Below are 14,002 nucleotides of genomic sequence, written 5' to 3' on the forward strand. Positions count from 1 at the left end.
TCGGACCACTTCTAGAATCAAACTAAGAAAGTAGAGAAACTGCCAGTTTATTTCCAAGTGGAAGTAAAAAGTCCAGATTACTCATATACCCACTATATATATTCCAGGATGGAAGGAGCACCTCATTATTGCTAGGTGAGAATTAAATTTCAGGCACTGAGCTAGGCTTCTTTTGACACTGTCTTGTTGGAGGAAAGATATGTTTTTATTAGTCTTCACATGGCCTTCATTTGCACAGAATGCATAGTCTCATTACTGCTTATCTGTGATGTATGTTATAGCTCTTCATTATGCTCCTCTGACATAAAACTGGTTTTGAGAGGGATTCCTCTATACTGATGATTGTGGTGTGGAAATCTAGGTTCTCCACATCTTCTACACTGATTCTATGAGAGAAATTCCCTATTGCCATCTGGCAGTAATGTAAGTTTCAGCTCAACACTAGTTCTTCTTTGATACCACTATGATGGATGGTATGGGGAAGGAAATATGTGCCTCCTCATAGCAAAGCAAAGGTAAAAGTCTTGGCTCTCTCTTTGTCTTTGCCAATGAATTAGCAATGGTAAGACAGCTGTTTCCTGTGTTGTTTGGCAACAGGAAGATGACTATCATCTCAAAGATTTTTTTTTATTACTAAGCTTTTTCATTCATGATGTTTTAGTTATTGATAATAAAATTTTGTTGCATTTTTCCTGTTTTACAAAAAGAAATCTATTCTTGGGCTACTGCATTCTTTAGTGTCCAGTCTGGGATATATAAGACAGAAAGAAAATCCATGGTTATCATAATAGAGTTGTTCTTCTGATTCTTAATTTCCTAGCTACATTGCCTTTTTTCCTTATACTTTGAGAGTCTTTTTATGACTATTTGATATATAATACTCACGGTTTTTATAACAGTACTTAATGTGAGAAATAAGATGTATGTCTACTTCATCTTATCCACAACGTTTTGTCTCAAAAGTGCTATTGTTTCTTAAATACAAGATTAAACTTAATAACAAAAAATACAATGTTGATATAACCTATTTTTTCTTTGTTTTCCAAATATGTGAATTGAAAAGTGCTGTATTTTTAAACAGACATTATCTCTGGAAGAAAGGCACCTTTACTCTACTGACACTTAGGAAATTGCTTGCCTTGTTCACCAAATGTTGCTAGAAAGATGTTAATGTTCTTCTAAGCTTCCTAATTTACACTTTAGAATTAGCTTAGGCTTGTAAAGTACTCTCATCAAATAAAAATGAGTGAAAGGTGACTAGAGGTAAATTATAAGTTCACTTGAAGGCTTACTGTTGTGTGAAACAAATTTTTTGTTTTACTGCAGTTTACTGAGGAAATGAAAATAAGCTAAAGAAACAGTACTGGAATAAAATTATATCCATCCTGAAATGTTTCAACACAAATTATAACACAGTTTTATTATCATTCCTGTTCTTAATTTCAACCTGTTTAGCACTGAAAATGATAAAATATAACAGTTCCTCGGTCTAATTCTGACATTAACAAAGCTTGTGACTCTTTCTCACTTTAAATTAGAGTAAATAATGTGTTCTTTGTCTGCCTCTTAAAAGTGAGAAGTTTGCAATAAATATACGAATCTTTTTGAGTAGTAAAAAGATTATATCTAAATGCAATTATCTATAAAATAAAATAATAATATTTTTTCAATCTTAAAATAGTAAGTATTTATTGTAAAATTCTATAATACAGTTATGGAAAAAGAGAAGACTATAAATTCACTGCACTTTCATCTTTGTTGTGTACATCAGACCTTTTCATATAGGTATTATAAAAGAAAAGTGGTATCATACTATTTGTGTTATTCTTCTACCTACTTTTTTCAAATTAACAAGGTGTCATATTTCAATATGTATGTCTACATATATTCACCAACAAATCAAGGATATTTTATTACTATTATCATTGAATTAATACCATACTGTTAGACTTCTAAGGTTTTGTTTAAAGTTTTCACTATTATAAACTACTGTACAACATTGTCAAAACCATATCCAATTCCCTGGACTTACCAGTTGTTGTTTCTAAAGAGTATTTGGTGTTTAATTAGCTTAATCTTATTAGCAAAAATTCTTTAAATGTTCTTCATGTTTTCTTTATTTATCAGAACTCTATATTTGTAGAAAATTATCCCTTCACTCAATTGCCCTAAACATCTACTTCATAAAAAGGCCTGAATGTCATTATTTCTTTTTTCAATTCTTTTTTTTTCTTTCTGCCTCATGTTTATATGATTGACTTATTTTCCTAATAAAATTCTTTATGATATTTGTCTCACATGCACACGGTGCTCAACAAGTATTCATTGAATAAAGATTAATCAATGCTATTTGGATACCTGTTGTATTCACAACACTATTCTAGTTAGAATACTGAATGCAGAGATTTAAAATTCATACCTCATCACTTATACATAACTAACAGATTAATTGGAATAAGAGGTAATAACTAACAATGAAAAGGTATGTTTCTGATGTGGGACTACATATTTTATGCATTATTATTCACACAAAAGTATCTATTATTATCATCCTCACCTTATGGATGAAGACATCAGAGTACAGAAAAATTAAGTAATATGTCTGAAGTCACAAAGCTGATAAGTTTCAGACCTGGTATTCAAACCCATAATATCTGAGTTTAGAGTCTGTGTTTTTCTCTCTATTATATTTTAATATGATGTAAGATAGATGGAAAGAATGATAATTTATTATGTTATACTTGCTTTAACTGTGTTCAAAAGGCATTTAAGAAGTTTTAAAATGATGAGACATTGAAAGAAATAGAGAAATATGCTATGAATGATAGTACAATTATAAAGTTTGGTTTTTGTTTTTAATAGTATTTCAACCAGGCATATTATATATATATATATATATATATATATATATATATATATATATATATATATATATATATATATATATATCAACCAGAGATTTGGTTTTTAAGCTATCTTTTTGGTTGCATCATTTTTATCATTCATTAAAAGGAGATATAATAGAATTATTCAATTTGTTGATTGCACTAAGCTTGGGGAAACAATACATATTCTAGAAGTAAGCTTGATTAAGAATAGAGTGTTGATCTGGGATGCTGAGGACACAGGTTTGAAGACCCAAGTTCGCTGGTTTGAGTGTAGAATCACAGACATAACCCTATGGTTGCTGGCTTTGAGCAAGGAATCACTGGCTCAATTGTAGCCCTCTGATCAAAACACATGAAAAAGCAATCAATGAACAAGTAAAGTGTCTCAATTACGAGTTGATGCTTCTTATCTCTCTCACTTTCTGTCTGTTTCTCTTTAACAAAAAATATCCTAGAAATCAGAATAACAATTATAAAATTATTGCAAATGGTTATATAATCTAAAACTACCATACTGCATATGGTTTTGGACAATATTATTTCATTTTAAATAGATGAGACAGTTACACATTCAGATTACATCATTGCACAGGTGTTTATTATTGTATGGCTACACAAAAATGTAAAGAGACACTTTATTTCATTGTTTATTCATTCTTTCAACAATAAAACTTCAGTGGTCATACATGTTAGTATTCATAAAAATGAGACTGCTATTCAAAATATAACTGTAGTCAGTTCCTTTGTCTGTGAGCCAACAGGAGCCACTTGAGTCATTCATTTAGAAATGATCCACTCAGAATTGAGAACTAAGAATCTATTGATTTCTATACTAACAAGTCACCCTATTTACTAATTTAGCTTATGTCATTCTATGATTTGTTTCATCTTTCACCACAGGCTAAATTGTATCTTTCACTCATGATTTTTGTTTTACTCATAGTATCTGTCATCTCATGGACTATGTTTTCTAAGATTGATAACAAATAAAACAAGGACCATGGTTAAAATGGTCATAGATGCTTATTTTCACTTAACGAAAGTAACTCTGTTGTACTATACTAAGATAAAATTGAGTGCCTCACAAGCTAGTGAGTTTCCTATGACTGAGAGTGTTTTAATATGGTCGGATGACTAATTTTAACAATGATGTAGAGGTCATATGAAATCAAATGGATTGTTAGACTAGGTGACTTTTAAATTCCAACCTAATTATGTGATTCTATAATATTTTTAAAAAGTCAGCCAAACACCCTATGGGTTCAAAATAGGAAGCAAAAGATGGTGGTGTTGAGATGGTCATGGAGAAGCTAGCATTTCCATCTTTATAAAGTGAAAGAATGTTGAAAATTTATTTTTTTCTTCCTTTGTGACAGAGACAGAGAGAGGGATAGAGAGAGGGACAGATAGAAACAGACAGATAAGAAGGGAGAGAGATAAAAAACAATTATTCGTTGCGGCACCTTAGTTGTTCATTGATTGCTTTCTCACATGTACCTTGATCAGGGGGCTACAGCAGACTGAGTGACCCCTTGCTTATACCAGTGACCTTGAGTTTCAGCTGGTGAGCTGTGCTCAAACCAGATGAACTCACACTCAAGCTGGCAACCTCAGGTTCTCGAACCTGGGTCCTCTGTGTCCCAGTCTGATGCTGTATCCACTGTGCCACCACCGGATTAGGCAAAAATGTTGAGAATTCTTCAGCTGAAATTCTAGAATTAAAAATTTTAATATTATAAATATATTTCTCCATAGAAAACTTTTATCTTTGAAAATGCAATAAAAAGAGTACAATTTTATAAGTAATCATCAATAAGGTATAAATAAGATGGGACGGGATGAAATGAAGATATAGACTATAGATAGAATACCTGTTAAGGAATATTAGAAGATTTACTGCTATAAAAGGACCCACATCAGTGTTGTGATCATAAAAATACAAACTAAAGAATATATATGAGAGGGAAAATTAAGCATCAGTGTTTGGAAACCACTGTTGCATTAGATGTGATTGCAGGGAGAAATGAAAAATAAAATACACACAAGATAATTTTTATACTAGTTCATTCTATTACCTTTCTTAAAATCACTGAGCATGATAGTTCTTATAAGTAAATCAAAGCAAGTTACAAAAGTAATTGTAAGGGAGCCAATAACTGCCACTAAAGCCTTTTAGTTCTATAAAAGTAAGAAATGGGGTCTCTTTCTAATTTCTCATAGTAATATCTGACTGTTTTACATGATTTTCCACTTAATTATCTTCTGATAGGTCAGCCTCTCATGTTATTTCTTTAAACAGATCACCTTTAGGACTGCAGGTACAAGAATATAGTAGGACATAACTCAAGCTCAAAAGTCAGAATGACCTAGTGTACTTCAGGCTCTGCAACTTCCTAGTTGTATGAACTTAGAAAAAGTTACTTTCTTATGCCTTAGGTCTTTTATCATTAAAATAAGAATAATAATTGGTCTTACTTTTCAGATTTGCTGTGAAAATAAGAAAATATATTCATGTAAAAAGCACAGCACAGGTTTGGCACAGAATAATGGTCAATTTGTATTACTATTTTTTTTGTATTACTATTTTTATACTTCTTTTGGTTTTTCATGTTGCTTAGCATACTGTTAAATGCATACTAGGGGCTTTATAAAGCCCTTTATAATTGAATTATTTTAACTGAATTATTAACAAAATTAAACTTTTTCAGAAGTAAATTATTTATTTTTGAATTTATTGGAGTGACATTGATTAATAACATTATATAGATTTCAAGTGTATAATTTTATAATACATAACCTGTATACTTCAGAGGTTAATTTTTTATTAAGAAAATATTCTTCTTTTTCTAAGTTATGTAATGTTACATTGATGTTTCATCCACCCAAGAACAAACATGTAGATATTACAATAGAGCCAGACAATTGATAAAATTATTCCATTTTATTTAGGTATTTGAGATTATGTGAGCATAGTAAAAACTTCTATGAAAAAGTCATGTTTTATTTCCATTGTAAAATCACGTAACACAGAAGAGTGCATATTCAGTCAATCTTTGACTGTAAATTGTAATTGCATGTATGTTCAGTTTAGTTCACATGCAGCAGAAATAACATGAAAAACACCTGTTTTAGAGATTACACATTTTCCTTTCTTAAAAAAATAAATCAACTCTTTTTTCTTGAAGGTTCTTTCTTTTTATTTAATTTTTTAAAAATTTTATTCAGTGAGAGGAAAGGAGGCAGAGACAGACTCCAGCATGCATCCTGACTTGGATCGACCTGGCAAACCCACTAGGGGGTGATGTTCTGCCCATCTGGGGAGTTGTTCCATTGCTCAGCAATGAAATTTTTCTTAGCACCTAATGCAGATGCCATGGAGCTATCCTCAGTGCTTGGGCCAACTCTCTCCAATTGAGCCATGGCTGCAGTAGAGGAAGAGAAGAGAGAAATAGATAGATAAATAAAGAAAAAAGTGAAAGGGTGGTGAAGAAGCAGAGTAGCACTTGTCCTGTATGCCCTGGGCAGGAATCAAATCTGGGATATCCACATACTGGGCCAATGCTCAATCACTGAATAAACTGGCCAGGACCTCTTGAAAGTTCATGGTAAAAGTAGTAAATAGCCTGACCTGTGGTGGTGCAGTAGATAAAGTATCGACCCGGAATGCTGAGGTCGCCGGTTCAAATCCCTAGGCTTACCTGGTCAAGGCACATATGGGAGTTGATTTTTCCTGCTCCTCCCCCCTTCTCTCTCTCTCTCTCTCTGTCTCTCTCTCTCTCTCTGTGTCTCTCTCTGTCTCTCTTCTCTAAAAAGAATAAATAAATTTTTAAAAGTAGTAAATAATAACTACTGTGTTACAGAAAACTCTATATATGTAATATAAATTAATATAAAGAACATCATGAGAAATAATGTCATCAATACATATTAAAACATTAAGAAATGATGACTTTACTATTTGGAGAGTTAATGTTATCTTTATTAATCATTACAAATACAATACTACTACAAAAATGCCAAACAGTTACCTCAGATTTTCACTCTCAGTAATAGTGTTTGATCATCACCCCATCCCAGTGCAATATCAGATTACAATTTTAAGAATGGGTCCTGGTGAAAACATTTGAAATGACTTCAGTAATTTAGCCCAAGAAACTCAAGTTTTTGTGTTTTTTTTAACTTTAAATTAACCTCTGAAAATGTACTTCAAATATTATATATCAGTCTTTAATAAAAGCTTTGGGAATCAAGATACATTATCCTCCAGCCACAGGAAAAGCAAAGAAAACCATTTCTTTTGGTTCCTTAGTCCATTTATACCAAAACATTTGAAAATTCTTTTGAATCTATTGGGGAACTTAGCTTTCTTTTTTTTTTTTTTTTCTGAAGCTGGAAACGGGGAGGCAGTCGGACAGACTCCCACATGCGTCCGACCCGGCACGCCCACCAGGGAGCGATGCTCTGCCCATCTGGGTTGTCGCTCTGTTGAGACCAGAGCCACTCTAGCGCCTGGAGCAGAGGCCAAGGAGCCATCCCCAGCGCCCGGGCAATCTTTTGCTCCAATGGAGCCTTGGCTGCTAGAGGAGAAGAAAGAGAGAAGAAGGAGAGGGGGAGGGGTGGAGAAGCAGATGGCTGCCTCTCCTGTGTGCCCTGGCCGGGAATCGAACCCGGGACTTCTGCACACCAGGCCGACAGCAGGCCGACGCTCTACCACTGAGCCAACTGGCCAGGGCCACCTTAGCTTTCTAAAGGAATCTCTAGGCCTCAAATTTCACCTAGTTCAGACTTTGAGTTCAGAGCATATTTTTCTTGATGGCCATGAATTGATTTGACTTAAAAGTAATCAATTACAGAATCAAAGTTCTTCTGTGTGCTTATACAAAAATTGACTAATGAGTCAACCTGCTAGTAATCTAAGAACTTGTGATAGTTTATTTTATAAACATCTTCCAATATTCCTGATATAGAAAAATGCTTTCCTTTACCCTTGATTGCCTTCTTCTATTGCTCCTTTGTCTTTTTTTTTTTTACTTTTCAAACTCCTTGTTGTTGTGGTTCCTTTTCCATATTTCCCCCCTTTTTTCAGTTAATCTATTTGTCACATTTCTCCCATCCACTCTTGTAGGGAAGAGTTTCAATGTAACATTATCTGTCATATTTTTCTGTACAATTAAAATAGAGTTCTAATTCTAGTATATTTATTTAAATTTGTATTTATTGATTTGAGAGAAAGAATAAGAGAGAGAGAGAAAAAGAGGGAGAGAGAGAAAATTCTACTACTCCACTATCTATGCATTCATTGGTTGTCTCTTACATGTGACATGACCAGGCATTGAACCCTCCCTTGGCTATTGGGATGCCGCTCTAACCAACTAAGCAACTGAGCTCTCATTATTTTTTAATGTAAAAAAATATATACACATATATGATATACATTGGTTAACTATATGATATATAATGCAGACACAATGGTTGCATATGAGATGTGTGCTAATTATTGTGTATTATTTTGAGCTTTCATATCATTATTCTGTATAATTTTCAAGGTTAATTTATTCTTAAGTAATAATACTCTTTAGATAATTCTTAAAATTTCAAGTTATAAAACCTTTTAAAGTAACATTTAAAGCCTATATGACTGCTTCACTCAAGATGTTCATAACCAGGGAAATAAAACCAAGTAAGTTTTATTTATTATAGAATATTGCTCTAGCAAGATTTATTTCTATACAAGTAAACTATGTATGCCACTTTTACCAATATTATTACATTTGGAAAAAGTAAATTTGTCTGAAGATAACCAATGAAAAGAGAGTTAATAGTCAGAGTCTGCACAGCTAATCTTTGAATTTGCCTCAAACTTCATCATTTGTTTTATAATTTGAAAATAAACTTTACCTGTCAATATACAGTTGTCATCTTAACATGTCCATTTGAAAGTCTCAATGCACTCTCAAACTTAATATATTTGAATTTAAGCAACCAAAATGTGCATTGATAAATTGATAGATGAACCAAATATGGATGATAAATACAATGAAATAGTATTCAACCTTAAAATGTAGATAAATCTGATTGGATGCTACAATATGTTTGAATCTTGATGACATTGTGTTAAGTGAAATTATCCAGACACAGAAAAGCTAATACTGTACTATTCTACTTATATGAAGTATCTAAAGTAGTTAACTTTATAAAAGGAAAATGTAGAATGGTGGTTACTAGGGGTTAGGTTGAGGGGAAAATACAGTTGTTAAATGGATATAGTTTCAGTTTTGTAAAATGAAAATATTCTGGAAATCTATTGCACTAAAATATAAATATATTGAATACTGCTGGAAAATACATTTAAAAAGATAGTAAATTTTATAAATTTTTCTCACAATTAAAATTAAATATATATATCTAAAATTAATATATACATAGTTATATGATATATAAAATCACACATATGAAATACATATGAAATTAAATCTGTGTTCTTCAGCATGAATCTACTTTTTTTTAAGTCTTCTCCTCCTCTCTAGCACGATCCAGAGGAACAAGCCAAATGCTTGAGAATCAAAAGATAAAATATCTTTACTTCACTTCCTACAATCACTAAAGAATATTTCTTCATCATGTCCACTTATTTTTGAATTCCACTATGCTAAACTTGGTGCAAACCATTATTTCTTATGTAAACTATCGAACCCTTTCCTAAAACTCAGTTTTGCTAACTCTAATACAGTATTCTGACAGCATACAATATCTCTAAAATTACAGTAAATTAGAATATATAATGTCGCCGATTAAAATTCTCCTACAACTTCCAATGAGATAAAGTTTATAACCCTTAATATGATCTTTAGGTTTTTATCAAGCTCATCACATGTCATTCCCACTCTCAACATTGACATTTCTGCCAGAGTGATGTGATTTTATTTTCTCCAAAAGGCAAGTTTTTTATACCACAAGGATTTCATGCATGGTGTTTCCTCTGCACTAGTCTCTTCTTCTAGAAAAAAAAAACAAAACTTAAATGTAATGTCCTCAGAAGGGCTTCTTTGAGCCACTAAACAGTGTCTAAATTTCTAAAATTAATTTTTTATAGAGAGGAAGGGAGATAGACAGAAACATCGATCTGTTACTTTATGTGCCTTGACTAGGGCATGGCCAACCTCTGAATTTCAGGACGACATTCTAACCAACCAAGTTATTGGGCTAAGATGCTAAACAGTGTTTAAAATAAACATAAACATGAATAGAAAAAGTGAATATATCATAAGTGTAGAACTCAATGAATTTTTAGACCCCTGAAAACTATATCACAAACACTTAAATCAAGAAACAGAACCTACATTCTCTTTTCTAGACACAAAGTTCATCTTTAAAAGTATAGATCAGTTTGCTTGTATTTAATGGAATAATATCATATTACCCTCATGAATAGCTTCATATGGTGTTTGTAAGATTTATGCATATTGTTATTATGGTTGATAATTATTTTAATTGCATCATACTATTTCATTATATAAATAAACCAAAATGTATTAGTTCATTATCATTACATGGACATTTGACTTTTTATTCATATTTGCTTACCATGAATAATGCTGTATGTACATTTATAGCATTGTTTTGTGCGCATATTTGTTACCAGCTGTACAAATTTCTGTTAAATATTTGCTGAGAAGTGAAATTGCTAAGCGATAAAATATACCTCTTTTATCTTTAGTAATACTGTCAAACAATTTTCTTAAGTGTTTGTATGAATTTACATTCCCACAAATATTATATCAGGATTGCACTTTTTTCGCATTCTTGCCAATATTTGATATTTACTTTTGTTTTTAACAATTCTTATGTGTACCTAGTTAAAATTTACATTTTTTTGATAACTACTGAAGCTGAGTACCTTTTTATATGTGTACTGGCTATTTGGGTGCACTTTTTCTTGCAGGATCTGTTAAGGTCTTTTTCCCATATTTTTATGACCAATAAGTCTTTTTCTCTTTTTTCTTTGAAAGTTTTCTTCTTTTTCTTACAGATTTTAAATAATTGCTTATATATTCTGGATATAAGTTTTATATTTAGTATATGTATAAAAATACCTTCTCAAAGAGTACAACTGGCATTTTCACCCTCTGCACAATTTCTCCTAGTGAACAAAAATTCTTAAGTTTAATGTAGTTCACTTGATCATTTTTCCATTTATAGTGGGCACATATTTGTGTTCTTTTTAAAAAACTAGCCTGACCTGTGGTGGCGCAGTGGATAAAGCGTCGCCGGTTCAAAACCTGCACTTGTCTGGTCAAGGCACATATGGGAGTTGATGCTTCCTGCTCCTCCCCCTTCTCTCTCTCTCTCTCTCTCTCTCTCTCTCTCTCTCTCTCTCTCTCTCCTCTCTAAAATGAATAAATAAAAAAATTAAAAAAAATTATTCCCTAACTCTAATGTGTGTAGATACTCATATTATTGTAAAACCTTAATCATTTAACCTTTACATTTAGTTTGTAATCCATTCTGCATTTGGTTTTGTATATGATATAAAGTAGGACTAATACTGTTCTTTTTAAAAAAATGGATATTCAATTGACTCAACACAATTTATTGAGAAAACATTTTTTTCCTTACACCACAGCATTATTATTTTATTATAAAGGGGCTTACCAGTATATATGTAGGTCTATTACTGGATTCCATATTCTGGCTTTTTAGTCTATTTGTATATACTTGTACCCATACAATGCATTCTTAATTTTATTATTTATAAATAGATTTTAATATATGTCCATATCTCCTGTGTTGTATGAAAGGGAGAAGGTTAGCACTCCCCTTGCACAAGGATGATTTCTCCATTAAACATTTATATTTTATTTTGTTAATTTTTGCTCTTATGTTTATTAATGCTTTCTTTCTATATTTTATGAAATTGATTTGTTATTATTTTTCCAGATTCATGTTATTAAATTACATTTTCAGTCATTTATAGAAAATATGTAAGTAAAAAAATAAATTTGCCTTAAAATTATTGTTTAGCTGTATCCTATAACTTTTGACATGTGATATAACTATTATAATTGAGTTCCAAATGTTTTCTAATTTCTATTGTGTTTTTAATTGGCCTATATTTCTTTGCTCCCTTGGGGTGAGCATATCATTCAATTTTCAGGCATTTGGTGATTTTCTAATTTTTTTTATTATCAATTCCAGCCTAATGCCACTGGGTCATAAAAACATATTTCAAGTAAATTTAATTATATGATGTGCTTTAAGATCTAGCATATAATAGTTTTCTTTAATGTTTTGTGTATACTGAAAATATGTGTATTCTGAATTTATTAGGTCTTGTATTGCACTTCACAGGTGAATATGCTTTACTGTGACACTTTTATTTGTTTAAATATCTATAAACTGTATTTGGAGAACATTTTATTGGTTATTTTAGGACTAAAAAGATACATCTTAATTTATCAGAACATATTTCCAATTTATACTACCTTATTGTGGTGAAATTTAAAACTTATGCCGATATACTGCATTCCCTTTCCTATTTCTGTTATATGATATTGTTATATACAGTGGACTAAAGTAAGTTTACAGTTGTAGTACTTTCTTAAACATAATTTACTTTTATATTACATATTATTTAATAAAAATTTACTTTATTACTTACTGTACACCTACATTGCTTGCCCTTGTATACTGTGCCAGTATATGTTACAAATCCAAAAATAAATTTTTAATAATTATAACTTTATATAATTTTTTTGCTTTAATTAACCTGAGAGAATAAAAGAGTATGGTACATATTTATGAAGCTCTCTATTTTAACCTTCATATTTACCATTTCTCTTCATTTCTTTCTGTGGATTTATTATCTACTGATACTAAATTACTCCAGTACAACTTTATTCTCAACCAATTTTTTGTGTTGTATATTCAAATACATTACATTTATATGTGTTATAATCTTAATTACACAATTATATACATACATGTTCTGTGTAATATTTTAAAATCAATTAAAAGATATTAAAACATTACTAGATGTATTGACAAATATGTTTTCCCTTTCTGTGAGTCTTTTTCATTTTGATTTTTAAAAATTTATTTATTGATTTTAGAGAAACAAAGAAAAGCAGAGAAGGCAGGAAATGTTTATTTGTTGTTGCATTCATTAGTCACTTTCTGTATGTACCCTGACCAGGGATCAAACCCACAACTTTGGTGTTTTGGGAAGACTCTCTAACCAACAGAGCTAACTGGCCAGGGCCTATCTATTCATTTTGTTGATGAATCTTTTCCTGTGCAAAAGCTTTTTAGTTTGATATAGTCCCATTTGTTACAAAGAACTTGTAAAACTCAACACCAAAAACAAAAGAAAACAAACAAAAAAAGCCAAACAGTTCAAATAAGAAATGGGCAAAGTACCTGAATAGACACTTCTCCAAAGAAGACATACAGATGGCCAATATACATATGAAAAGATTCTCAGTGTCACTAATCATCAGAGAAATGAAAATTAAAACCATTATGAGATATCACCTCACACCTGAGAGTGGTTATTATCAATTAAATCCAAAAACAACAAATGTCAGTGAGGATGTGGAAAAAAAGAGAACCCTTGTGTTCTATTGGTGGGAATGAAGATTGGTGCCACTACTGTAAAAAGCAGTATAAAATTTCCTCAAAAAATTTAAAAATGTAACTCTTAAGACCCAGCAATTCCACTTCTGAGAGTATATCCAAATAAACCAGAAATACTAATTTAAAAGAATATATGCACCTTTTGTTTATTGCAGCTTTATTTACAATAGCCAAGATTTGGAAGCTGCCCAAGTGGTTATCATTAGATGAGTGGATAAAAAGTCGAGGTGCATTTACACAATGGAATACTACATAGGTGTAAAAAAAATCTTACCTTTTGTAAAAGCATGGATGGACCTGTAGATTATTATGTTAAGTGAAACAAGCCATCAGAGAAAGACAAGTATACTCATTTCACTTACTTGTGGAATCTAATGCACAAAATAAAGTAAAAAAAAAAAGGTTTACAGAAGCAGATTCATAAATACAAAGAAGTCAGGGTGGATGTGGTTGAGGAGGTGGGTGAAAAAAGTGAAGGGATC

At 31.4% G+C, this 14,002-nt stretch overlaps 1 non-coding gene and 1 pseudogene across 1 annotated transcript; one reads left to right on the top strand and one right to left on the bottom strand.

The window, feature by feature from the left end:
• Positions 1-7,534: 7,534 nt before the first annotated feature.
• On the bottom strand, positions 7,535-7,621 carry TRNAS-GCU (transfer RNA serine (anticodon GCU)). Its single transcript is given in 2 exon segments — positions 7,535-7,569; positions 7,581-7,621. It is a non-coding gene; the product is annotated as a tRNA-Ser (tRNA).
• A 4,051-nt stretch (positions 7,622-11,672) lies between these two features.
• On the top strand, positions 11,673-11,750 carry LOC136318059 (U6atac minor spliceosomal RNA; annotated as a pseudogene).
• The last annotated feature ends 2,252 nt before the right edge of the window (positions 11,751-14,002 follow it).

The sequence above is a fragment of the Saccopteryx bilineata genome, chromosome X, assembly GCF_036850765.1.
Source record: "Saccopteryx bilineata isolate mSacBil1 chromosome X, mSacBil1_pri_phased_curated, whole genome shotgun sequence".
Taxonomy (NCBI): Eukaryota; Metazoa; Chordata; class Mammalia; order Chiroptera; family Emballonuridae; genus Saccopteryx; species Saccopteryx bilineata.